General features: G+C 37.6%; 1 protein-coding gene across 10 annotated transcripts in view; it reads right to left on the bottom strand.

Moving 5' to 3' along the window:
- The window catches only part of GPC5 (glypican 5), a 603,769-nt gene that overhangs the window by 96,036 nt on the left and 480,931 nt on the right, over positions 1-26,802 (bottom strand). The window contains exons 8-9 of one of the 10 annotated variants that reach the window (XR_005258709.1): positions 5,157-5,445; positions 4,988-5,115 (exon numbers count right to left, since the gene is read on the bottom strand). The exons of the other annotated variants lie outside the window; for them this stretch is intronic. The gene's annotated coding sequence lies outside the window, so the exon portion shown is untranslated. Of the gene's footprint in view, positions 1-4,987; positions 5,116-5,156; positions 5,446-26,802 lie in introns of those variants that run through there. 10 annotated transcript variants of the gene reach the window in all.

The following is a 26,802-nucleotide window of genomic DNA, read 5'->3' as shown; positions in this document are numbered from 1 at the left end:
CTCAGTAATTCTTTCTGCACTGATGTATTTGTGCAAGACTGTCTCTTTCCCATTGACCTTTATGGTTAGCCTCAACATACTTTGATTTTTTGCTGCCTTTATCTTATCCTCAATACCAATAATATGCATGTTATTACCCCTACATCCAGATAGCATTATTACCATTACAAGTCAATGAATGCTTTCACCTTAGATAATAGTTTTTGCTGGGGAGTAAATTCAAAGTTAAGTGTGTTAAGAATGCATAAATTATTTTCCTTGAAGCCTCAGCAGGTACTGAGTCACAACCCATTAATCTTTTCATATACTTCTCAGCATGAACAATTACTATCCCAATATAATGAATATATGAAATAAATCTAGTGATGTGAAATATTAAAATTTAAAACAAGCAGATAATCAGAATTTTAAAGACTATACAAAGACCATTAAGTATTGTTAGATAGAACAAAGATCAGTTCAATACATATACACAGAATCTAACCATTAACAGTAGAAAATGCATTTTCAACTATGAGTTCTATCCCATAAGATCTAAATTAAAAATGCAAATGTAATTCATGCTTGTGATAAACTAGATATATAATGATATAACTTCATTCACAGAAACAAGGATATGTCTGCATAATCCTAGAATTGTACTATTTTGTTACTCCTTTCACTAGCAATGGATGTAGATATGTATGCAGCCACTGGTTCACTTGTAGAAAACAGAACAAAGGAAAAATCTATCCAGAAAGATGATTTGATGTTACAAAGCATAATGAATACCTTGTAAAACCTCATGACAGCCATTGCTGCACTTTTCATAAAATCAAAGTCTGGCGTGGGTCAACAGACCCTTTTCTATAAAATATTGTTGGATAATTTGGGTTAGCTACTGTTGATGAAATACATTTATATACTGTGAAGTATCTATGAATTTACAAACCTCAGTGAACACTTTCTTTAATTATGTCTATAAAAAATCAACCTCTGTCACTATATCAAATTGGAACATAAATCTGTCTACGGTTGGTGTGCAGCAGCAGAACCATTGGAAAACATGCTCAGGAATTAAAGGTTGCCTGTTCCCCTTACGGTATTGAAATATATTAAACTTTTGAAAACCAGGAAATTGGATCTTGTCTTCTCTAATTTTGTCTCTTAATTGAGCTCACAGTAACTAGATATTGCATCAACATGAGCAAGACGTTCCAATTGCTTGGAGGCTGACTTGTAACAATTCAAAGATCATGGTTAGTTCAACAACTGTAAGAAGCTCAGTAGTTACAGCACTCACTTTTCAAAGACAACCAGGGATCCTTAAAGAAAAGCTCCCTCCCTTTCCCATGAGAAAATGAGTAAATCACTTAAATTTATTTCTTAATGTTCATTAGTTTTTCAATTATAGTAGAAAAGGCTATAACAAATAAAATGAGGACTAAACACTAGTAAGAGAAAACAATGCTTTTAGTTAAGATAAATTTCTACTTGAGGCCTTTCATCTTTGTAAGCTCTTGCTGTGCAGGAAAACAGAAGCTGAGTTCCAGTTCAATGAGTTTTCTTCAATTATGTCTGGATTGTCATTAAACTCATATTAAAAGATTCAATACAGCATCATAAGGCTTTAGATCAAGCCTACATTAAGGAGTGAAAGACTGCTTTTTTTCCTCTCACATAATTTGCTGAAGTTATCTCTCTCCTGTGATTTAGGGATGAATATATGTAGCCTTTGGAATATACATTTGTCCTCCAATGTGGCACTCCTGAATGACTCAGCTTCTCTATAAGCTTTATGAAAGCCATGCTAGAGGAGCTTTATTCATTGGAGCAGTATGAAAACTGAACTTACATTTGAATATAGATGAACTCCCCTAGAAGAGTGTGAAAGGAAAATAAGTTTATCTTCTCTATTGTGGGTTTAGGAAAAGAGAATCAGAGTCAAACACACCATGGATATTACTTGTCCTACTCTAGCAACTTCAGATAACTGAGACCACATTAAGCCTTTCTGCAGAACAGGGGGGAAAAGAGTCTTCTATTAATTTCACAGGAATGCACTTAGACTGCATCTAAAAACCAAATTTAACTGAGATGTAGAGAAAAGCACAAAGCAATCCAGGTCATCTTGAAAAGTAGCCATAAGATAGGTTAAATACCTTGGATGCTTTGGAATTGCTCTTTCCGTTAGCTGTAGAAGCTTAGGCAATCTAGACATCTAAAGTTAGATGAAATGAATCATAAAAAAATCAACAGTCTCTGGAAAATTGTAAAATTTGGTTATTGAAAGCAAAATGTACTTACCAAAAAAAAAATACCAAGACATTGTATTAAAAATGTATGGTTTGCTAAGTTTCTTTTTCCTAACAATGAAATTCTTGTTTTAATAGTCTGTGAGCATATGACTTTAATCAAATGGCATATTAAGTTAGCGTAGATGAGTAACTCACAAAGCACACTCAGCAAGTGTCACCATTTTGCTACATGAATCATTTGCAACTTTTTAAAGATATAAATTACCAGAAATCATTACACGCACACACACACAAAAAATAGGATATGATTTCTTCTATCATTTGTGGGAGTTGCAGCAACTTTCTGAACTCCTGAACAACCTATTTTGTAAAGGTTAGGTAGGTCTTATGGAATATGTCTGTTCTCTGATGAGATGAATCATGATGAGATCTGATGTGTTAACATATCTGAATATGAATTGGAAATGTAATTCTTGCTTGATTTATATAAAAGATGTAATTGACAGAAACATGTCTGAAAGCATTTGTTAAAATAGACATCAAATTCAAAGCACTCTTGCTATTTTTCCTTACATACGTCCCAAAAAAGTAGCAAAAATAGAAATAAGCTCTGGTCCAGAATAGATACAATATCATAGGAAGACACACAGCTTGGCCTACAAGTGCTGCAGACTAAATACTCTCTGACCACTGCTCTTATCGTCCCTTTTTGCCTCCATTCCTTTTAAATACTTGACTGTCCTCAGCTAGTTACTGACCAGCTAGTGGTTGCAGCATCCCTCTGGGAAACTCAAGCACCCAGCTTCCTCTTCCCAAATCAATGCTGTCACCACATCAATTTAGCATCAGGAGAGGTTTCTGGCTTCTGTCTCCACCAGAGAAGCTGAAGCCTTGTCACCAATTCCATAGGTGGGTGGCTGCAGGTGCGCTGAAGAGCCTGGGTCAGCTCCATGTCAGATGGGCTCCTGTTCTTACTCTGCTGTTGGTAGACTCATGGTGACCATACAAAAGTGAACCACTTTTTGGAAGTGCCTTTTTCTCTGTGTTAATCATTTGACAAGAGCAGGTTCACATCACTGTGTTCTGCTAGATCCTCCTATTTATGGAGATTATGGTCCTTAACAAGTCACTCTAGCAATCTGACTACATAATCATAATTACAGATTATAATTATGATGACAGCTTCAGTGCTGAATTTTTTATTTCAGATCTACGATGGAATATCTTCCTTAGAAGTCACATCATAAAAGTCTTCAATTAAAAAAAAAAAAAAAAAAAAAAAAAGAAGAGATAGTCATAAACCAGCAAGACACAGAGAAGGGAGGTACAATACCAAGAATTTGGATGCTCCTCAGCAAAACTCTTCCTGCCTGGCATTATCTTTCCCTCACTTACAGAATGCCAAACCTCCTTATCTGTGGCAGTCAACCAAAATGAAATTCAGTTGAATATTTTTTGTACAATAGAAGTGAGACTATGAGTCATGCACTTGTATTTTCTTATAGCTTTTCTTTGGCCAAAAAATCTGAATTAATTTTAAAGTGGAATTTAATTTTGAGATTAAAAAAGCCAAATATTTTATGCTAATGCAAAATGGTACATACTGAATTAAGTAGGACTGTAATGAATTAATTCTATATACCACATAGTTAAATTTTACAAGTTTAGTAAGCACAGAAACTGACTGAAAACAGTAAATGTATTTTAAGAAATTTTTTATACTCATTTAGCACCTGCCTATTCATCTATGTTTTAGCGATATTTTCAACATTTGTTGCAAGATTTCTTCCATCTTCAGGCAAAACTAAAATCAATATTAGGAGTTACCTAATGACTGTATACATAGCATAAGCCTCATGAAATAATATAAGGAGTGAATATAAAAATCATTTAACAGATATAAACAAACCCCCTTTTTTTTGCATTAAATCATACATTTCAGAAATATTTGACTTGAAAATTGGATAGACAGCTGCTTTAAATATCCACCAACAAAAATACCTTTATTGTTCTGTCACTTTAAATTCTCTTATGAGTTGTAATTCACAACAAGGGTACCCAAATAAAGATTATGATATCCCATTGACTACTTGGTAGAATTTGAATTGGCCTTTGAAAAAAAACTGAAATAAAACTTACAGTTTACAAAGATGCTTGTTTCAACATTCTTATGTTTTTATCTGTCATTCAACTGGTAGGCAAGTTGAAATAATCTGATTTTCTTAGTCTTACTTTCAAGCAAATGAGCACCAAGATGCAAAAACTAAATTTTGCATTACACACAATGACTTCTGTCAAGACAGAACATATTAGAATTCAATTTATGCTAACCAGGAAAGCCCTTTGCCCAGCAAAAAGGGAAACTTGGGATTTAGTGGTGTTTTTTTCAGATAATTTTAAGTCACTGCACACTGTTTTCTCATGCAAAATATGCATTATATCCATAGGAAGGAAGCTTTATGCAAATTCTGAAAATGCACAGCTGGAACAGATATTATAGTCCTAAGCAATGCTGTGTTCATGCATGTTGACAATGCTATGTGGAGCAGAGATCATTGCTGAACTTCTGGAAAGCAAGCAAAGGCACAGGCAGAGAGAAAATTAAACAGGCCTGTTTGCTGCTGTCCAAAACATTTGTGATAGCAGCAGAGAAACCTGCCTCTATGTGTCAGGCCAGATGCCTGAATAAGGAGGGGAGAAGGCATGATGCTCCACCAGAATCAGGCATTCCTGGGGAAAAGAGAGACAAAAATACATGCAGAAAGCCCAGCCACCTCAATGAACACACTGTGCAAAATGGCTGTGATTAGTTGAGTTGTGAGGAAAGGCTGGAAAATGGTTAAGATAGTGGAAATCTGTGTCAGTCATACTCACTTGGCTGGTTACAACAGTACTGAAACTTCCTGTTCATCATCTCACCCAGGATCCCTTGGACTTCAAGATTTCAAGCTTCCTCCCAAACACTTTGCTTTCTCAGATACCGGCACAGCATTCCTAGCAATGCATCCATACTTCCCAACCTCTTCAAGTGCAAGTTCTAGTCACAGGTGCTCTTTTGTTCCCGTGTTGGCTTGCCTTTTAGTCTATTCACATAGATCTTCCTGAGTGGCATCAAAAAATTAGTAGGTTTTCCTCAACTGGGTCTCCATAGCAGCAATAACAGGCTTTTCAATCAGCTGGTGCTGCTCTGGATGCTGGTGGCCCTCATCTAAAACATGTAAATAGATTAATCCTGGGATTAATCCTGGGCAGGAAACCCATAGAAAGGGTAGCACAGAGGTGAGGCATTGAAGAAACAAGAAAGAACAAGGGCTGTGGGCAAAATGTTTAGCCAGAAATATCTCCTGCTAACTTCAGAATGAGGATTCACAGCTCATATGGACTTTTTTCTTTGATAAAAGCTCAAATCACCTTGTTGAAATGGAGACGATATACTAAGAGTTTAATTACTGTCTCCCAATACAATACGTAGAAAAGTCAGGCCAATGTTTAGGTCTTCTGAATTCTTTTCACTGGTCACAGTGGATTGTACTAGCAATGCAAGGAAAAGAGATATATACTAATTGGTACTTTACAGGAATTTATCCCCAGGAGATCATTTCACTACCTTTAAACTAAGGGTAATAATAACTGCTGCTCAGTTCTGACATATTTAACAGCACTAGACTTAAGAGAGATTCATTTGGCTGGTATTATCATGTTAAATGGTGTGTGGTCATTGGTAAACAGATGTAAAATTTCCAGGCTTTCAGTTGTAAAATGAAAATGGAGAAATAAAGATGAAGTTAAGTGAATAGGATATTTAACTCCTGTGCCCTTATTTCTGAAGTGATGTAACTCCAAGATTTATTTAAACTTTTCAAATCAGGACATTCCATTAACTGGAAAAAACAATGATTGTGAGGAATCCATTATATAGTGATATAAAAGTTAGTAGCAGACAGCACTTACAGCACAAAAGAAAGCAAAAAGAAAAAAAAGTCACTTAACATATGTTCTCAGTGTGAGCTGTGTGACTAAAGGGAAGAAAAAATGGGGACATATGGTAACTGCCTTTTGAATATGGTAAAGTAAGTTGAAATAACTCAGGACTGAGATGGTGAGAAGTCCCATGAGAAACCAGGAGTTTTAATTCCTTGTTTCACCCCTTTCTTCTTGCTGCTGCTTTTAGCTCAAGCGTACCATATATGTGAACTCTACCAGAGTTTCTTTAGTGGAGGTATAATTTAGTATAATGACTCTAAAGGATGTTTTATACTGTCAAAATAAGTCAAAAGAGGGAAAAGCTGAAAACCTGAGGCTTCCATTGGAAGGAATCTGCAATTTATAAATACCTTAGTTGAAAGAAGTATCATCAGTTAACTCAATAAACAAATAGTCCCAGAAATGCTATGACTTTGTGGCATCTTCTTTTCCCCAACAGAAATATCCTCAGCAAAGAAGAAACAACTACATCCAGCATGTGGACTTCAGATGCTGGAATTGATATATGGACAACATCAGCTTGTTTTCATGACAGAAAATGAAAGCAGAACAAGCCATTTTATATGGTATTGTGAGAACAATTGAATGCAAGTGGCAGTGGGAGGCCTCTTTGAGGGCTTAGTAGGGTTTCACCAGCTGTACCTGCTTTCTAGTATTGCAAGAAACGTTTGTATGTTCCAGCGCATGCAGAGGCATCCAAAGCATACTCTCTTACACGTGGACCAACACATCGAAAGAGTAAATAGCCTTTGCCCTGTATGGAACTTTTATTCCCTCTTCTTCACTCCTTGGATGAACAGACATATTTTTAGATCATAATGCAAACTGCTTCCATTTAGAAAAGTAAATGATTAAATGAAAAACCAGTCAGCCTATCCATACTTGGCATTTTTTCTGTGAAATAAATATAGAAGCACTCTACCTTGTCAAAAAGTAATGAAGACGGTATGGAAATAATGCATTCTTCATTATTCCCTTAAAAAGGTTTCGTGAGTAAAGTGAAAATAAGCTGTATGAAAATAAATCCAGGTTTATCTGAAAAAACTGCAAGAGAACACAATGATGCCTTCTATGGAAAGTGTTGTTCTTTTCTAACTGCTCTGATCAGCAAAAAACCCAAACCCTCCTATTATTTGCTATTTATATAGTAGTAGAAAAAATGTCTAAGTCATCTGAAGAGTCCACTTTCCAAAGCTCTTCCAAATCAAAATAACTTGTGACCTCATGAAACAAGTACTAGAGAAAATGTGTTCTGTGCTGTTAGCTTACACTTCAGGCAGCTGCTTTTGAGTCTATGGGCTACACAGACTGTAATAAAGATATGACATACAAAGCTTATCCACAAAAACCCCACAACTTTTTACTAGTCTCCATTAATGCGATATAAATGGAATCTGTAGTGAAAAAGTTGAGTGCTCACCCCCACATTTAAAAAGCACAGTGTATTAGTGAAGCTACTAAATACTTTTTCTTCAGTGTTTATGTTGATATTTTTAGAAAACAAGATTGACTGTATAGTTTGCTGCAAAATTTCCTTATAACCAGATGCTCTTTTGAGACCAGAATCCTGCTGACTGGCACAAGAAGCATCTGGCCAGCTGTCAGGATTGATTTGGCTCAGTAGAAACTGGCAGCAGTAACAGAATGGAGGAAGGCAGCAATTACACTAGACAGTAACCCCTCCAATTCCAATAGTTGGGAGCATAACCAAATACCCTTGACATCTGGTAAAAAAAGAGCCAATAGAACGTTTGGTTCCTGCATTAGTGAAAAAAGATTTCATAGAGTTCCGCCAGCACTGCCTTGTCAGCACACTAAAAAAATACTGCAGGAGTTACAAGAGGAAATCTGAGAAAAAGGATATTGAGAGAGAAAGAAAAACAACCTGTGCTTCCTCCCTAATGCTTTTCACTTGCTCCTTCATGCATAAGCCTTCACATGTTTTATTCTGTGACTATTATTGACTCAGATTTGCAGAGTCTTTGTAAAACATTCTTTTTTAACTTTTTGGAATTTGCTTAAAGTACTTGAATCCTCACAGGACAGAAACCCCATCCTTTAAGGAGAAATAGGCTGGAAGGATTCTTTCTTCTGCCTTCAGTTAGAGCTGGCACTAGCTGCAGTCAGCTGGCACGTGGTGACTGCATGGCAGCAGCTATGTGTCATTTGTCTGTTGTCAGCTCACACTGACATTAACCAGACTGCAAGGTGAGAAGATACAAGGGGAGAGGGGAAAGAGGAATAAATCCACAAAACCTTTGTCTGCCATCTCATTCCGCTTCTGTTCATACTTGAAGGCCATTCTATTCTCTAGTATTGAGAACACTTGTATAAATATATGGTTATTTCATCTGTAGAACTGCAAGACGTTGAGAGGATTTTAAATAACAGAACTCCTGAAGACAGCAGGAATGTAAAATACCACCATATTTTCTTTCAGAAATCTAGGCCCACCACACAAGCTAAAGTGAACTATTTCATACTTAACCAGGTTCCACTCTGTTGCAGAACCAATAGCAGCATAATAACCTCACTGAGAGCATGTACTATAGTGCGAGAGACTGCAAACTTCCTCTTGTCTTACAGAAAGGGAGTACTACTCTTTCAGTGGAAATAGTACTTCATTTTTTTTTTCCTGAGTAGTATAACCTGGAGGTTGTTAAATTCCTTAGAGAACAAGCAGAACTTTAAAACTCACAAAAAACTTAGATAAATATAAAACTTGGGCAAAGAACAAGATTTTCACCTCTAAAGAGCAAATTTACATATTTTAAAAAATAGATAGCTTCCAAACCACAGATATTTTATCGTAGAACTACTCCCTTACTGCTGTGTATGTGAACTGTTTTACTTTAACAGATGTATCTCTGTTATGCAAACAAGCACACATCCCATACATCTCCGCTGAATCCATAAGTAGCAGACTAGTATTTTTCTTGGCTGCTAATTTAATATTGCTTTTCATTAGAATAGCCTGAATGGTTCTAAACACTCTTTCTTTCCACATATAGATGCCTCATTCTTTGACAGTCATGCTGGAATTACTGCTTAAAAAGTCATCAAGAAAGGCAGTGAACCAGCCTTCATCCCTGAGGTCCTGTTAATGGAGACAGTATACTTTTCTAGTTCTACTGCCATTGTCATGAAGACTTGTTTTTTTTCCATGGCTAAGCATGAAAGGGGTTAGATACTACTCAAAACCTCATTACTGTTATTTATTGCTACTAAAAAGTCAAAGAAAAATTACACCTGTCTTGTTTAATGTCATCTCTTACTATGCTTGTTTACTTTAGCTGCTAAAAGCTCATGGCAGGAAGCTATCATTGCATTTCTTTCCAGGGCAGAGCACACTAAAAGTTTGGATTGACTCTGCTATGTAATAACTCATGTGGAAATCACAAAGACTTCTCTGGACTGATAAAAATTGGTATTATCTTGAATTAATGGGATCTCTGAGCATTCACAAAAAAATTTATGTGTTCAGATTAGAAAAGACTGAATTGCCATTAACCGTTCCACAGAATGTAAAAAGATTAAGGTTGGAAGGGACTAATGCAGGACATCTGGATCAATCCTTTGCTCAAGCTGGCCTGCTAGGTGATGATTGCCCAGGACCATGCCCAGGAGGCTTTTGAAGATCTCCAAGAATGGAGAATGCATTACCTATGTAGGCAAGCTGTGCCAGTGATTGATCAATCACCCTCATCATCAAAATCATTTCCTGATGTTCAGAGGGAATCTCCTGTGTTACTCTTTCTGCCCATTGACTCTGGTCCTGTCACTGAGCACCACTGAAGAAGGCCTGTCTCTGTTCTTTTCACACCATCCCTTCAGGCTTTTGTACACATTGACGACATTTCCCCTAAGGGTTCTCTTCTCCAGGATGAGCAGTCTAGCTGTCTCTGACTTTCCTCACAAATGAGATGCTCCTGACCTTTAATCACCTTTGTAGCCCTTCAATGCAGATTCTCCAGTATGTCCATGTCTTGTGTAACATATAGCCTGTATGAAAAGTTCAACAGGTGTTTTTTATGCAGTCATATTTAGAATATTAATATTGTTACAAAAATGTTATATATGAATTTTTAAAATCTGAATAAATTACTTGGACATTAACAGGCAGAAAAACAAATGTCAACCAAAATACATAGCACCTAGATGTTCTGTAATCTGATTTTGGTCTCAGGTTTTAGCGAGAAAAAATAGTGTAGAAGAGGACAGAATACTATGTCCTGTTTTTTCTAGAATGGATTCTATTAAGCAAAGAATAAAAGTGTCCGTTCACACCCTCTTAATGGATTTAAACCATTGGATCAATAGCAAGGGATAAACTAAACCACTTAAGAAGGTATTGCATTAATAAAATCCTTTGCACCTGTCTCTGTAAAAGAGGATAAACAGAGCAGAGTTTTAGGGGGTGATTAAGAGAGCATCAGGTTGCAGTGAAAGGCTTAAAGGGGACAAATTAGCCTTTGCTGTACATGGAGATAAGGCACAGGGCTACAAGACTGAGCTACACATTACAAGCTTTTACAGGCAGATTAAAAGGTTTCAGGTTTTTTAAAGATGCCAGGGGGATATCACATGACAAAATATCTTGAGGCTGTTTATATAACTAATAAAAAAGATGGTAAACTCCTTTGCTGGAGCTACCCTTAGGGCTGCTTGTTGATCTTATTTATTGCAGCCAGAATTATACTTGATTCATAGCTGTTCTTGTATTCATTCTGTAGAAAGCCTTCTGGGACATGTGGGAAAAATGTGAGGATTCAGTATGATTTTGTTGCATTTTAATATTTAAATGTACTAGTCGTAATACTTTTATGAGCTTGTTAGTTTATAAATACAATCTTGCTACAGTCACACAATCCCCTATGTTCATGCTCTTCACATTCTTCTTCATTCTCAGATAGCAGCTGTCTGCAGAGTTTCACGGAGCTGTGGGCCAAGGAAGATATTTTATCACCTAGTCTCACTTCTTAGAGGTGAATATACACAGAATTTTACCCCTGTGTTGTCACAACCGACTTTGTGGGGTTATAACAGGCAAGTGCTGAAGGAGATCTGGGCTCACTATGTGTACCACAAACATTTATTAGGTAAACTACAGACTAACTGATCTTGGTAAATATTTAAAGATGGTTCAAAAAGAGAATGAGAAAACAGCAGTAAATGGCCAGTTACCACTGTGGGTGGAGAACATCAATGATGTTCCATAAGACTTTGTGTTGGGCCCCATATCATTCAAAATATGCATAAATTACCTAGAAAAGAGGTGAAAAATAAAGTGAAAATATTGCTATTATGAAGCCATTTGACATAGTGGAGACTGGTGTCAACCATTAAGGATCCAACAAAGCATTCTAGGGGATTAGGGAAGAAAATAGCTAGCAAAATGCAGCCAGTAGGTAAGTATAAGGTGATATTTGTGGCAAAGAATCACTTTCCCTTTTGAATTTTCAGTCAATTTCTATCAGTCAAAGAAATGATCTTGAAGATATACCAGAGAAAATCATTAAGATATTAGGTGAATCTCAGTAACAATAACTACTGAGTTTTTAGAAATGAAGCATAGAATAAAAAAATGGACAATGTTATTATAAAGCTGCATAAAGCATTTTGCCTACTGTCTGTACTCTAAGTACCCAGAAAACAAAATGATAGAGAGGAACTGGATAAGGTTAAGAGAAGGACAACAAAGAATACAAGAAGTATGAAACAGTGTCTTTACAAGGAATAAATAAGTAGTCTGGGACTCTTCTGCTTGAAGAGGAAATGACTGAGGGGGAAATGATAGGGCTTGTAGAAAACTGATCTGTTGTTCTCTGCCCCTTGACAGCAAAGGCAGTAGTAGGCATCAAATGAAGCTGTCAGCTGTCAGGTTCAAAACATGGTTACAGATAGAGTGTATATCACCTTGACACAAAATATTGTGGATGATAAAAATGTAAATGGGCTTGTAGGAAGACTAGACAAATTCATGTCAGAAAAATCCATACAAACCTTTTCTGCCTCAGGAAATCTTGTAGGCTTGAAGAAGTATTACCATATGCTGTTGGGTTTTTTCTCAGGGCATTTAATTTTAGTACATGTCAGAAAAAAACTCTTTTGCCCACTTAATCTTTGGTTAATCTTTTTAGATGTCCTAGTATCAATTGCACTGTGATGCTAACATCTCCAAAACCTAGCAAGACAGCTATGGACAAAGAATGAAGATAATAGAGGCATTTATTGAAAACAAAATAATAAAACTCATTATCCTCTCCCTTTTGAATTGTCTTGAGTGAACTGTTTCACCTAGAGTTATCTTCAAATCACCTTATACCTATAGGACTGTTTAGGGATAAAATTTTGTAGTCTAATATAGGTAATCTCTCTCACCCAGCCAAATTTTCAGACAAATGCATTGTATTGTAGGCATCTGAGAAATTAATGATAACCTCTTATTCATGGGACAAAGAAATCAAACATTTTCTGACTTCAGGTGACATGAAAGAGTACAATCATGGGGAATTCACTCAGTGGTAAGCAGTGGGCATGAGGTTCAACCTTCCCTACTATTAAGAGTGCAGATATTTACATGTGAGCTATACATGTTTAAATTTCCACTACATTCAACAGAGACTCAAGGAATGCCTCCACAAGGATTAAGGGAATGATTCAATGAGTGGGCTATTCAGATACCTAAGCCAAAGGATATCATGTCATTTTAAGTACCCAGAGGCATTTTCTCAGACATGACAGACATTATGCTAGACCTACAACAGAACTGCATTCTTCTGGACTCACAGCTGGAGGCTTAGCAGCATGTGGGAAAGCATATGAAATGTTTAAGCAACTTAAACACATCCTGTGTGTTTCTCTGATGATGATGTAGCCAGTCTTTACACTTCCTCAGCAGTATCAACTGCATTTTCATTCATTTAGAGTAGCATAGCATAGCCTATAACAGAATAAATGGAATAGTTCCAATTTGACAGGAAGTTACAACAACCCTTTAGTTCAACTACCTGAGCATTTCAGGGCTGACCAAGTTAAAGAACGCTGTTAAGGGCATTGGCCAAATGTCTCCTAATCAGTGGGGCATCTGACAGACACCTAGACAGTGCCCATCTGTCTAGGACTCCTGTTCCAGGGTTTGGCCATTCCCACACATCCTATCATCACATCCTAACTCCCAGGGAGGAGAGATCAGCTCCTCCCTTTCCACTGCACCTCCCCAAGAAGGTAGAGAGCAAGGACATGGCCCCTCAGCCTCCTTTTCCAAACTAGACAAGCCCAAAGTCCTCAGCCACTCCTCACAGGACATGACTTCCAGTCCTTTCAGTGGAACTGTTGCCCTCCTCTGGATGCATTGGAGGGCTTTGATATCCTTCTTAAATGTGGGGATCAGCACTGCACACAGCACTCTGGTTGAGGCTGCAGCAGTACTGACCTCAAGCCTCTGTTCTCCCAATTTTTACTTTTGCCTAGCTTTACTCTGTCCTAGGTACAGAATCCAGCATATGGAACTTGTTAAATTTCATTACAATGCTCCAACATATGCAGATCACTCTGCAAGACCTTTTGTCCCTTCAAAAGTGTCAACAGCAGCTCCCAGTTTGGTGGTGTCAGAAAACTTCCTAATGGCATGTTCCATTGTCCTGCATCCAGATTGCTGATTGAAGAGGACTGGCCCCAGAAATGAGCTCTGAGGAATGCCACTGGCAACTGGTCACCAGCCACATGTAGCCCCACTGACCACAACCCTTTGGACTCTGCCCTTCAGCGAGTCCTTCACACATCAGTTACAGTATTAGTAACAGGTATACATTTGCAAATGGATATAAAAATAGACAAACCCATAAAAACTATAATTCCAAACATCAACAGTGCACCTTCATTTGACACAAAATCCCAATGTGATAAAGATATATAAAATGTATTTTCATATTTCAAAATTAATTGTAAATACTTTAAATATACTTAGAAACAATGTGTAAAGAAAACATTTTCTGAAAGTGAAGTAAGGATAGTTGTGGTAGTTGCTGGCAGGATAGAATAAACCTTAACACACTCAAAATGAAATAAAGAGATATAAAAGCCATCTCATAATTCAGCAAGCCATTTATAATGAAATATGCATCTTTTAAATAAAGAGAATGCATTAGCAGTAGTTAATATGTTTAAAATTATTCCTTTCTCTTAACCTGTTGTCAGTTATGCATGTTTATAATGTATTAACTTTTCCTGAGTCGTTGACACACAAGCCTTTAATACACTTTGAGATATCTATTTCTGATTTAAGCCTTTCATCTTCTGCAGTTAAATCAAAACTGTTTCTTGTAACATTTTAAAATGGCAAAATTGTTTGAAATTGATACTCCTTATTTTAAAAATATTAAATATGAAGGTTAGAACACATGTTTAAATTAATTGTAGCAAGGAAGATAGTCCAGTTGTACTTTGAAAAGAAATAATTTTTGTCATCAGTTTCATGGTACGAGTCCAGTTTTCCATTTCTGAAGGATACATATAATGTTGTTAAGTTTTGAGATTCTGATGTCAAGATGCTCTGGCATTACTTCCTTCTGATTCCTCATAAAAACACATAATGTTTGCAATGTTCTTTATTTGAACATACAGTCTTCACTTGCCAAAGTAATAAAACCACATTTATGAAGCTGCCTTGAGAACCTTGGAAAATTATATAGAAATCTGGAATATGTCACTTTTTATTAGGTGACTTTGCTGAATATACCCACAAGTTCATGTCTCTTTTCATGGCACATTATAATTTATGGTTTTTACACTTTGCTATAGATATTGTGTATTAGCAGGATTGGAAAAGCCTTTTGTGGTTTAAGGTGGTTGCAGAATTTCAGGAACTGGATTTCAGAACTCTATTTCTGTGATAGGATTGCCTGCCATGGAGGATAGACAGATCTTTGTTCTGCCCAAGCCCTTGAAGTGTTGAGATGCTGTTTGTGAGGCCCCTCTTACTAGGCTCTGCAGAGACCGTTGTCTGACAGGGCAGCTTTTGCCACTGCTTGACAAGAACCTGTCAGAATTAAGAGTGAGGAACTTGTAGGAGTGCAGAGAGGGACAAATGCTATACAATGTGTTACTGTGTTTGTTGTACACAAGACATAACATTACTGAATGAGTTGGATTTTCATGTTATTTTCCATCTTATACTTCCTGTCTAGAGCCTGTTTTATGTGTGTCTCTGGTACTTTGGGATAAAGGGTGCAAAAAGGCAAAGAGAAAAAGAAAGGCTTCATTGCTTTACATTTAATTTGAGAATAAAAACCACAGATTTATTTATAAAATGAGGTATTGCAAAAATGTAACATGTATTCTTTTTCACAGTGCTGATTTTTTCAGCCCTATTACTTGTTAAACTATCCTAGACCTGATATATTACTGGTTTTATATATTCAAGTAATTTTTAATAGCAGGAATTGCTTATAGAAAGAGCACCCTTTGTGATCTTCACTTCTAGTTTCCTTTTATGAATTGCTCCTCTGATTTTGTTCATCATATATTAAGTCAAAATTATGTCTTCCTGATTTCATTCTTCTTGCTTCAAAGGCCACTGAAGAAAATGCAGGGATTTCATAGCTTTCCTGCTGCTGAATAGTGCACAGGGACTGATATTAGTATTTATCTTCTGTAATATATGGAATAATCAGGGAAGTAGCTTTCCTCTCAGCCTTCCCACAGTAGAAGACTTAAAATTAAATGACAGCAAAGGGATACCCAAACAATTTTGTTACCAATTTCACCAGTGCAATATTTGCATAAGGACTTAAAATTTTCATTATGACAGGGATTTGGGAAAATAATTCCACAATTTTTGATCTCTTTAGACAGCTTGGACTGGCTGTGTATCACTAAGTTATGAATAATGGGGTTTTTACCTACATTGCTCTTTCTAATGGAAAGATACAGTAAATGCCAAAAATGCACATTTGTTTTATCTAGGTCAGTAGGTACTTGAATCTTAAAAAAGGAAGAGAATTAGTGTTATTTTGTGTGATCTTAATTATGGCATAATTTCATGCTGAACTGCCGTATCAGCACTGCTGTGACAACATTACAGTTCTTTTATAGTATCTGTATGGTGAAAGGTGGTAAAAAAGATCAGGTACTTCTTTTATTCCAAGTGATTCTGTTTTAGGGGTGGAAGAATTTGAGAAGTACAGATTAACTGAACTGCTCTATAAGGCAGATGAACAAGAATTTTTTGAAGTATGTGAAGGGTGTTCATCTCCAACAATTGTATTTATAACATAATGAGAATAAAAGTGTAAAAGAAGAAGCTAAGAAAACAGGGAAGGGTGGGATTCCATAATCTTATCCACCCTCAAAATATGACACATACTATATGTCATTGACATCTACATACTAATTAATTGTTTTGATTCTGTTGATATCCTTTGAAAAAAGTAATCCTGTTTACAGTTCAGTTATGCTATGATAATAAAGTTACTTGGCATCTCAGGCTGGATAATGTGAGTCCCATCCAATCAGTCTCATTAAAAATTTTAGTGGTCAATGCATCTAGTTTAAGAGGAACAAAAGTGAATATGGATATTAAGTACATAAAGCTGTAAATAAACAATCTAAATTACTTTCAGGATCATTCTCTACATGTTTTGCCCCAGCATGTGTAGAAGTGTGCAAACCTGAACCAAACCTGATGAGGAGCAGGTAAATAATTAAGTTATATGGACAATCACTGGACAGAGTTTGAGCCTGTTCACAGGCCCTGATTTGTATACAGGACAGACGTGTCTAAAGATCCCTCCAGACTAGAGCTGGACTCCAGAGTGTGCCCAAATACAGTGGCAACAAAAGAGATTTTTATGTTAGGACACTGAAAAGATCTGTAACAAACTGCACCTCTTACTGATATGGAGTAACCTGTGCCCTATTTTCAGGTTGTGAATGTCTCCCTTAAGACCATGCAAACATTCTTTCACAACATTCCATTACTTTTTGCTATGAAGGATGAGAGTTTAACAGATTTCTATATATTTCTGTTACAGATAAATCATTCTTGATAATTTGAGGTATAGATCAGTGTGATCATAAACCAAAATACGGGAAAAACACAATTGCAACATATAGACAGGTTCAGGTCCTGTCTGCCCTGTCCCAAAGGGACTTATAAGGGATAATAACCTGGGGAAATGTCATCTTTTTGCTTGACTCAGTGAAGCTCACTGAATGGCTCTGCACAACCTGGCTCAATATGTGTTAGAGAGAATAGAAAAAGGGTTTAATTTCATGATACGTATATGTCAATCACTCCTTTTTGTCAAGTTAGGTCTCTTAGTGAAGAGGTCTTAGCTTTTAGAAATGGACTCAGGCTAAATCTAGCTATTTGAATAACAAGGTCTTAACCCATTCTTTTGGATGCCTCTGATACAAAGATATTCCATTCCATTTCATTGACCTTATTTTGCAATTAGCTTTCTTTACATATGCACTCTCATTAAAAAGAAACCAGATATGTATTTGGAAAATGTTAATAACTAAATGATATTTCTATTTGCTTAATTTTGAAAAGTAGATAAGGAAGAAATAGAGCTCGAGATAATTACCAAATTTCAATATTTATAGAAAGCAGGCACTTGTGTAGATAATAAGACAATTCTCAATGTGCTTTGATGATGATGAAGTGCCAGTTTTCTGTAAATATTGAAAAAAGGTAATTATCACTTGAACTATTTATTATTTATCTGGTTTCAGATCACAATGAATCCAGTCAAATTGCCATTTTTTCATAGGAATGTGAAGCTAAAAATAAGTCTTGTGTTAACCTTTTATATACTTTCTTTTTGTAAGTAGTTTAAAAAGTGTTTCGCAAGATGTAATGAGAGGGAATCTCTACATACATAAGGAAGGACAAATTTTTAAAATTAGTTTTTAAGTTAAGACAGCAGGCTTCCTAAAAATGAACTCTCCAACAAGTATTAAATCTCTGATCCCCAAACACTGACAAAGATAAACCTATTTACCATATATCTGCACAAGTCTGCTAAATAAGTTCAAAGGACATTTCCTGGGTGATTGAGTTCTGTACTTTATATGCCTGCAATTACATTAGTCAACCTGAAAAGCATTAACACTTTTTAAACCAACTGCCTTTGTTGTTTCTGCTAATTTTATGTGAAGGCTGTTTCAGAACCTACATTTTTGGAAAGATAAATTTTAATTTATACTTAAAAGTAATCCAGAGTACTTGATAAATATTTATTCTCATGCAAGTATTACTAAACACATATGTAGACATTTGCAAGAATAAATCTTGGCTTATACTGTGCAAGGACTATATATTAGCTTTGTTCTTTATACAGCTTTAATTACAAAAATAAATAAAGTGAAGTTTTCATAGATAAAAAGACACTACAGCACTCTCTAAATGTATTTATTTTCAGAATGTTTCATAATGCATTGAGTGACACTCAGAACCACATGCAGATAATAATTTGGAAACATAGTAACAAGAGAAGTATTGAAATGCAAATTAACACACCAAGCAAAAATTTCACTTATGATAAAATTATGCCTAGAAAATATTAACCTTTGTGTTAGTTCAGTGTCTGAGCATGCTGCACTCAGAATTATATTCTAGTAAGACAATACAGAGTACATTTATTTAGGTCCAGATCCAAAAATGTATTTTGCCCAAAGATTGGAGGGAAGTAAATATTACCTCCTTCAAGAAAGGGCAGAAGGGGGACTCAAGGAACTCAGACTGGTAAGCCTCACCTTGTTCCCAGGGAAGATGATGGAGTAGCTAATTCTGGAAATAATTTCCAGGCACATTAATAAACGAAAAATCATCAGGAGTGGTCATCATGGATTCTTTAAGTTGAAGTCATGCTTGACCAACTTAATAAACTTGTATGATGAAGTGATCGGCCTGGTAGATGAGGGGAGAGTGGTGGATAGTACTTGGACTTCAATTAGATCTTTGACACTGTCTACCATGAGATGTGCATAAAGAGGCTATTCACGTACTGGCAGGACAAGCAGATTCTGAGACGGACTGAAAACTGACCTTGTGGCTAGGTCTGAACAGTTGTCATTGGCAGGCCAAAGTCCAGTTGGACACCAGTTAGAGTGGTGCTCACCAGGGGACAATACTGGGTGCAGTCCTGTTTGACATCCTTAGTGATCCAGAGGATGGGTAAGAGTCTATGCTCAGCAAGCATGCTAATGACATCAGGCTGGAAGGAGGGGCTAATTTATCAGAGACACGTGCTGCCAGCCAGAGGGACTTTGAAAGGATGGAGAAATGGGCCAACAGGAACCTCGCAGAGTTCAGCAAGGGAAAGCACAAAGTCCTGCACCTAGGGAGGAACAACTCCAGGCACTGGCACATGCTGGAACAGCCAGAAAGCAGCTCAGCAGAAAAGGACCTAGGTGTTCTGCCCATTAGGCTAAACATGAACCAGGAATGTGTCCTTGTGGCAAAGAAAGCCAATGGTATCCTGGGTTGCCTTAGCATGAGTGATGCCAGCAGGTTAAGGAAGATGATCCTGCCCTTATACTCAGCACTGTGCAGCCACACCTGAAGCCCTGTTTTCAGTTCTGGGGTTCCTGGTACAAGCCATGGAGAAAAGAAAGACAGTCCAGCAAAGGGCCATGAACATGATGACAAAGAGGTTGGAGTATTCCTCCATGAATAAAGGCTGAGAGACCTGAGACTGTATAGACTAGAGAATAGAAGGCCTGTGGGTGGATCTGAATAATTTTTTCAGTGGTGCCAGTGACAGGACCAGAGGCAATGGGCCCAAATGGAAAGACAGGAGGCTCCCTCTGAAATCAGAAAATGCTTTTGGGTTGTGAGGGTGACTAAGAACTGTCATAGGCTTCCCAGAGAGGTTGTGGAGATATTCAGAATCTGTCTGTACAGGGTTCTGGGCAAGCATCTCTAAATGGCCCTGCTTGAGCAGGAGGGTTGGTCCAGATGATCTCCAGAGGTCTGTTCCAACCTCAACCATTCTGTGATTCTGTTTCTGTCATTTTTAAGCAAGTAAATGAGCTGGTATTCTGTCATACCAGGCAAAATAACAAAATGTTTCTGTCCATTGAAAATCAAATGTGTCTTTGTTTAAAAAAATATGATCATGATGTCTTAAGAAATAGTTGTTAAAAATTAAATTTGCAGCAGAAGGAAGGAGTGGCTGAAGGTTAGATGCCCAGGAATGCTCTCTCAGGAAGGCAATTAGCTGTGATAGGGTCTAGAGTTCTCAGAGTGCTGCCTGTGCAGAGATTGTGCATCATCAGACTTTGTGAACTCTTCCACACTCAACAGTGCTTCATTTTTCTCAACAATATACTATCCCTCCTCAGGTTCTACAGAACATCAGTGTGGGATTCTCATCTTACTATCAGTGGGTCCCTTGAAAGCACAGTCAGAGGAGATGTGGCTTCATGAGGGTTGGACATTGAACAGCCTCAAGCTAGCATTTAAAGCAAAGGTGTCAGTCTAATATGCATAAAGATAACTTGAAATATTATTCCTGTTTGTTTTCCATGAAAGCCACAAAACTTTATAAGAGAATCTTTCAGAAATAGAGCAAGACTAATTTTCCAGATAAAGCCTTTCAATTCAATAAGATATTTCATTGAAGAACACTTAAAAGTAAATATAACGTGCCTACAAGCTCAGTGTCATAAGATCAATTCCTTTTGAAGAAAAACTGTGCTTATGTTAAAATTAGCAAATTGGTAGACTCCATAGCTCATTCCCATGAGATTCTTTGGACACATGCTTTTTTAGTTTCTGGCTAAACAGGGCAAGAGTTTTGATGACACAGGTGGGATTCATGCATCTAAACACAGGCAGGTAACCCCATAGTACTCAAAAAAACTAGCCCAAAGCAGATTCTTTCATATTCTTTCAAAGCTGGTCTTGTGACAGGGACACACTCTACTCACTTTAAAAAAAAATGAATGAGTTTAAACAATGTACTGGAGACAGAAATAAAATTCTGTGGTTATTATATGCAAGTGGTGGAAGCTTCCTTGAGAAAAAAAAAAAAAAAAATAAGACCAAACAAAACAAGAATCAGAGTAACAGAATAACATTATCACATCTTCAGCACTAAAATAAAAAAAACAAGGAGCTTCAAGCTATTTATCCTAAGCATTACAATAATATTTTTACAATAATTACCAGATTTTTAATATATACTGAAAGACAAAAATTATTAGTTAAGCAATCTGTGGGATGATGTGAAAAATTACATCTACAAAACAGCTTGCACCTTTTTGTACCTCCTGTTTTACACAACAATTTTTCTAAGGCTATGTGTATTCTTACTAGCTTTTCCATTTCTGCCTTGTAAATGCATGTGCGATGGCTCATAGACACATGTGTGCGTGCATGATGTTATGTACAGCTATTTAAATTTTCATGGGGGAAAAAGGAAGTATAAATGTGTGCATGTACAGGTGGGGGAGCATAACAGTGCTGCAAGGATGTGCACTTCAATTCCATAAAGAAAGAATGAAGAAAGGGAGTGACTCAATACTGATGCAGATGTGAGCATACACATGTAACAGGCAATTGTATATTAGCATTAGCTCTGCAATGCTGCAAAGAGGAAGCAATTCTCACTCTTGTTTAAATGGTTAAAGTCCTGGTTCCACATGGGCTGCCTACAGCCTGTATTAATGTCAGACCTTTACCAACTTCAGAAAAGGATCATAACTGCTCACAGCATGTTTCTAGCACTATAATAATATACAGAATGTATATTATTAAAGCACTCCTAGAGCAAACCATACATCAGCCAGAATCAGAATCATTATTTTTACAGAATGTTGCTTTTAAGCACAGTAAGACAAACAGGATAGGTATGAATAATGACATTGAAGCAGATAGGTAGTGTTCTGTGTTCTTTCATATGCTTCATTGCTGAGAAATTTTGATTAAATGCCTCTGCAATTATTTCCAGGCTTAGAGATGTCTATCTGCTTTTCATTTTTTTTTCTATCTGCTTTTCTTTTCAGGTGTCTATCTGCTTAGAAAATGCAAAGCTTAAGAGTCCGTATAATAGTACCACACTGTGACTTGGGAGTTTCCATAACACTGAGGAGAAAGGATATTTTTTTAGCAAAGTATCCCCAAGTTACATATTATTTAGATAGATCCAAGCTGCTGAATTTACATTACTTCCATTTGCCAGATGTATACTTGACCTTTTGTGTTTGTTCATGTGCATATGTTACATCCAAAAATATTAATTTTTCCAAGCATGCACATGAGGCAAGAGTAATAGGCAATATTTCTCTGGGTTCACTCATAGGCACCAGAGAAACTTTCTGGCTCAGTTCCCTCCTTTCTACATTAACAAATCTAGACACCACCATGCATATTGGCCTAAGAATTAAAAAGGCCCCTCTCTTTCCCCTGTTTGTAGGTGAGGAAGTGAGCAGGACTTGTCCTGCAGATTCAATGTGCACCATCTGATGGAGCTGAGTGAGAAGCAGTCTTGCTGCAGACAGACTTCAGAAGAGATAGGTATATGATCTGCAAATTAAATAGCTTTAAAAAGAGTGATTGTGTCTCTATAGCAGCATAAATCTGAAAATTTATGCAGAAATAGCTATTGATAAGCAAATCTTACATCAAAATTTTCTGCGTCTAATTTATTGCAACAGAAATGTTGTAGGTATTGTATCCTATATTTTTAATATAAAATAAATTATACTTATCGATTTTTCAAGGTTATGTTATAATTGTATCGGTTCTTTTTTTTCTAAGAATAAGTGTGTGGTAAGGAATCAGAAATTTTCTTATTGCTTTCTTGAATTTGATTGAATTTGAATTACTTGTGCCTTGGGTTTTTTGGTTGTTTTTTTTTTGTTGTTGTTGTTGTTGGGGTTTTTTGGTTTTTTTTTTTTTTTGTTTGTTTTTTTTTTGCATAATAACTCAGTGAATCAACAGACCTATGTATCTTTACTGAGAGTTAGAAAATTCAGTCGCATTGAATTAGGTGATTTATTCCTTGCAACCTTCTCTTTAGCCTATGCACACTGTGACAGTTAGAGGCCACAGTAGCAATTTATCTATTCAGACCATACTGTCTAAAAAAGGAGTAATATCTCCAAAAGGGAGTATAATTATTTCTGAAAAAGCCACACATATAATCCAGAACACTTGTAACAAAACTTTGAGTTGACTTTTAAAATTAATTAGTTGAAACAGAAAGGTAATTTGTGGATTCTTACAGGTAATGATATGTACTCAAATACCTACTGAACAACAAAAATGCAGTTGTTGATAAAGCTGAAGGAGGTAATAATAATAAGAACAAACTGAGTAAATTAAGGCACAGAAGAATGGCACGGTGAAGAATTCAGGGAGCGAAAGTATTTTTGCTGTTCCTCTTACAACCTTTCTAGGGAACCTTCAGGCTTTCATTACCTGTCTGGAACGACTGTACACAAATGTATGCTTCATGGGGAATAAACAAGAACTACAAATCTATATGAGGTTGAATTGCACAGACATGGTGGGATAGCTCATGTGACTGGAATACTGTCATGGATGGATGGCCATGTACTTTCTAAAAAGGACATGTCGGAGAGGTGAGGTGGTAGAGTTGCTTTTTATAGGAGAGAACAACTGGAATGCTCTACCCAGGCACAGATGAAGGAGACAAGAGCTTATGAGTAAGAAGTGAGGAACATGCTAATATGGGTAACACTGTTGTGAGTTTTCACTGCAGTCCACCTGATCAGGAGGAGGAGGAGGTTGATGAGGCTTTCTGTGGGCAGGTGGAAATCACTTTATGTTCATGGGCCCTGGTTCTCCTGGGGGACATCAACCACTCTCATATTTGTTGGAGGGACAAGGCTTGACACACAGGAAGTTCCTATAGATCACTGAAGAAAACTTTTTGGTGCAAGTGGTGAAGGCGCCAATGAGGAGAGGTGTGTTGCTGGATCTTATACTAACAAGCCAGGAGGGACTGGTTGAAGATGTGGAGGTTGAGACAGTCTTGGCTGTTGTGACGATGCAGTGGTGGAACTCAGGATCCTGCTTAGAGGAAACAAAGCAGTAAGCAGGACTAGTAACCTAAATTTACACAGACTGACTGACTTTGGTCTCTTCAAAGACCTACCTAGAGGAATGCCATGTGCTAGGGCTCTAGAAGAGAAAGGGATCCAAGAGAGCTGGTCATTATTTAGGCACCATTTCCTCCAAGCTCAGGACCAGTGTATGTCAATGATCAAGAAATCAAGCAAAGGGGACAGGAGACCTGCATGGATAAATAGGGAACTTCTAGCAAATCTCAAACAGAAGAAAGAAATTTATGGGATGTGGGAAACAGAAGAGACCATGTGTGAGGACTGTCAGAATATGCAGGGATATGATGAGGAAGACCAAGGCCGACTTGGAATAGAGTCTGGCAGAGGACATCAAGGATGGGAAGAAAGATTTCTACAACAACATCAGCAGTAAAAGGAAGATTGAGGAAAATGCAGGGCTGCTGCTGAATCATGTGGGCGTCCTGGCAAGGGAGGATAGAAGAAAGCAGAATTACTGAGTACCTTCTTTTCCTCAGTCTTTACTGCTGAGCTCAGCCCTCATGAATCCCAGATCTCCAAGGTAAGAGAAAAAGGCTGGAGAAAGGAAGATTGCCCCCAGGTTGTAGGGGTTTGTGTTACAAGTTAGCTAGGCAGACTAAACATCCATAAATTCATGGGCCCTGATGGGATGCACCCATGGCTGCTGAAGGAGCTGTCAGATGTTTTTCTGCAGCTCTCCATCATCTTTGAAAAATCATGGAGAATGGGAGAAGTAGCCCATGAATGGAGGAAGGCCAATGTTACTCTCATCTCCAAAAAGGGCAAGAAGGAGGATAAAGGAAACTAATGAGCAGTCATTGTCACCCCCACCTCTGAAAAAGTGATTGAGCAGATCATTCTGAAGGTCATCACCAAGGATGTTGAGGAAAATAAGGTCATTGGAGTAGCCAACATGCATTCAGCAAGGGGAAATCATGCTGACCAGTCTAAAAGCCTTTTATGGCGACATGGCAGGATGGGTCAATGAGGACAGAGCGGTGGATGTCATCTGCCTTGATTTCAGCAAGGCTTTTGACACTGTCTCCCACAACATCCTCATAGGTAAGCTCAGCAAGTTTGGGTTAGATGGATGGACAGTGAAGTGGACTGAGAACTGGCTAAATGGGAGAACTCAGAGGGCTGTGATCATTAGAGTAGGATTTGGCAGAAGTCTTGTAGTCACTTGCATTCCCCAGGAATACTGGGCAAGGGTAGGGTCCTGCACCTGGGGAAGGATAACCCCAAGTGCCATTACAGGTTGGGGGCTGTCCTCTTAGAGAGCAGCTCTGCAGGGAAGGACCTGGGAGTCCTGGCGGATGACAAGTTAGCAATTAATTGGCAGTGTGGTCTTCTGGCCAGGAAGGCCAGTGGTATCCTGGGATACATTGGGAAGAGTGTGGCTGGCAGGTCCAGGGAGATCATCCTGCTGCTCTACTCAGCCCTAGTGAGGCCACATCTGGAGTGCTGTGTCCAGTTTTGGGGATCCTCAAAACAAGAGAGAAAAGGAACTGCTGGAGAGAGTCTATTGGAGACCACAAAGATGATGAGAGGTCTGGAGCATCTCTTATGAGGAGAGACTGAGGGAGCTGTGCCTGTTTAGTCCAGAGAAGAGAAAACTGAGGAAGGATCTCATCGATGCACATAAATATCTCAAAGGTGTGTGCCAAGAGGATGGTGCCAGACTCTTTTCAGTGGTGCTCAACGACAGGATGAGGGGCAATGGCCACGAACTAAAACACAAGAAGTCTCATCTCAAATGAGGAAAAATTTCTTTAGATTGAGGGTGGAAGAGCACTGAAACAGGCTGCCAAGCCTCTGTGGATCACCGAGTCTTCCCCTCTGGAGATATTCAGAACCTCCCTGGATGCATTCCTGTGTCTCCTCCTCTGGGTGACCCTGCCTTGGCAGAGGTTTTGGACTGGATGATCTCCAGAGGTCTCTTCCAATCCTAACAATTATGTGATTCTGTGTTAATATATTAAAATGAAAAACAATAGAGTACTGTGTGACTCGACAGACTTAATTTTATTACAAGGGAAAGGCAGCCAAAATCTCATTTGAAAATTTACATATATGGCCAGGAGGTTGTAACCAAAACATTTCCCTTGGACAGCTCATGTATGTGAAGAAAGATCAATGGAGATGTATAGCTCATTTTCTGAGCTGGTGCTTGCTGTGGTCTGTTTGGCATCTCCTATAAAATTCTAATTGTAAATCAAATTAATCCAATAGCAAGTTCAGTTGCCTAAGAATAGGTTTTGAGTACAATTTTAGAGATTCTAGGGTGTCCACATGACTTCCAGCTGTGTCTCTGAAGGAATATAAAAGGAATTTCATAGTCACCACAGGGGAAAATTAAAATGGCAAGGGGCTATTTTCAAGCTTATTTAGCCCTATTTAATGTTTATGAAAAAGAAAGCAAATACCAGGAGCTTCTTAGATACGCATAGACATCTCTCATCCTATATTGTGTGGAGCATATTCTCTTTCTACATCCCTT

Source organism: Motacilla alba, chromosome 1, assembly GCF_015832195.1.
Source record: "Motacilla alba alba isolate MOTALB_02 chromosome 1, Motacilla_alba_V1.0_pri, whole genome shotgun sequence".
Lineage (NCBI taxonomy): Eukaryota > Metazoa > Chordata > Aves > Passeriformes > Motacillidae > Motacilla > Motacilla alba.
The sequence above is the reverse complement of the archived record's forward strand: the minus strand, read 5'-3'. Positions and strand labels throughout refer to the sequence as shown.